Source organism: Salvelinus alpinus, chromosome 28, assembly GCF_045679555.1.
Source record: "Salvelinus alpinus chromosome 28, SLU_Salpinus.1, whole genome shotgun sequence".
In the NCBI taxonomy this organism is placed as follows: Eukaryota; Metazoa; Chordata; class Actinopteri; order Salmoniformes; family Salmonidae; genus Salvelinus; species Salvelinus alpinus.
The window spans coordinates 36400692-36402652 of record NC_092113.1 but is presented as its reverse complement, the minus strand read 5'-3'; the positions used below and the strand labels follow the sequence as shown (position 1 = coordinate 36402652).

At 42.9% G+C, this 1961-nt stretch overlaps 1 pseudogene; it reads right to left on the bottom strand.

Annotated features, from left to right (window-relative positions):
- Nucleotides 1–1569: 1569 nt before the first annotated feature.
- On the bottom strand, nucleotides 1570–1626 carry LOC139558047 (U7 small nuclear RNA; annotated as a pseudogene).
- Nucleotides 1627–1961: the final 335 nt, after the last annotated feature.

Sequence of the window (1961 nt, the reverse complement as noted above, 5' to 3'; positions counted from 1 at the left end):
GGGTATCAGACGTGTGTGGGAGAGGAAGGTATCAGACATGTGTGGGAGAGGAGGGTATCAGACATGTGTGGGAGAGGAGGGTATCAGACGTGTGCATGGGAGAGGAGGGTATCAGACGTGTGTGGGAGAGGAGAGGTACCAGACGTGTGTGGGAGAGGAGGGTAATAGGCGTGTGTGTGTGAGAGGAGGGTAATAGGCGTGTGTTTGGGAGAGGAGGGTATTAAACGTGTGTAGTAGAGCCTATGTTATGACCACAGAGATTATATTGACAATGCCTTTTCTTCAATCATTTTTTTTACATGGATTCAGTTGTCAGTCATTGCTCTCTGCATCTTTTTTAAGAAGCCCTCCGTCTATTAATTATCTCACCTGTGCTTATAATGTTTTGGCTAGGCCTATTGTAGTATTTTTAAGTTTATCTCACCCTATGCCTGTTGCCCTGTTCTGATCTTGGCATACAGCAGAAGGAGACAGAAATGTCCCAGTAACGTCACCTGCGACCCTTTGAACAGAGTCACGTCCATCCGTCGTGCAGACTAGTGACCCCAATCTGGAACTGTGGCCTCCATCACCTCTCTCTCAGCTTACCGACGTGCGCCTCGTGGTTTCTGAAGTGTCATCGGGTGGCGTGTTAGAGCAGAGTGTTAACAGCCGTGTATTGACCACAGAGAGCAGAGCCGAGCCTGAGACCTCACCCTGCTGTCCTCTGGACACAGACTGGGGATATTTTTACCCTCTCTCCAACTCCACGGCTGGTGTAGAAACATACTGATGAAAGTTTAAGAAGTGTAGCCTATCACTTCCCACTGACTTGACTTTCCACCATATCCAACAACTGCCACACAAGTGACCTCTATGACACAAGTTCACTTGTCTTTATATAGCCCGTACATCGTAGAACTATATCTACTTTTACAGTGCATAATTACATCAAATCAGAGATAGGCTAGCTATATTAGGCCTGTATCATTATATACATATCTTGATGACTGCACTATAGGACAAATCTACTGTAGTGTACAGCCAATTTACCGCGTTGACAAGCATAAACTGTTCATGGAATTGTCAGTGTCCTGTGCAATACGCTGGTGCTTCCTTGTGTTGATATACCTTGGCTTGCCTGTGAGATCACGGTCTGTTGGACTGCAATTTAACTCCAAAGCAGCCCCACACAGCTGTCATATCCTCTCCCATCTACCCTCTCACTGCTGCCCACAAGAAAAGAATACTATAGTATACTACGGTATAAATACTATAGTTTTCACTGTAGTGTTTTTGCAGACTTTACTGTAGTATTCACTGTAGTGTTTACAGTTAACTATAGTATAAATACTGTAGGCAAATAAAACTATAGTATATACAGTACACTATAGTAATTCATGTAGTGTTTTGTGGATTGTACTATACTGTAATATTTACTGTAGTGTTTTGCAGACTGTACTATACCATAGTATTTGCTGTAGTGTTTTGCAGACTGTACTATACCATAGTATTTGCTGTAGTGTTTTTGAGGACATTACTGTAGTATTTACTGTAGTGTTTTGGTTTTGTTATATTTGACATAGAAGTGGTGGCTTTCTCCTTCAGGAAACCTACTGGAGAAATACTAAAAGAGCACGTTTTCTACAACCTGTAGGTAGGACTGGGTTCTGAACAGATAGTTCAGAGCTTCAGCTCTTTTCTATAACCTGTAGGTAGGACTGGGTTCTGAACAGATAGTTCAGAGCTTCAGCTCTTTTCTATAACCTGTAGGTAGGACTGGGTTCTGAACAGATAGTTCAGAGCTTCAGCTCTTTTCTATAACCTGTAGGTAGGACTGGGTTCTGAACAGATAGTTCAGAGCTTCAGCTCTTTTCTATAACCTGTAGAAACACAATATGGTCTATACTTGGCATTTAGGTTTCTCACTTATTGGTGGCACGGATTGCTTTATGGGGGAGGGAAATGGGCAGGGTATATGC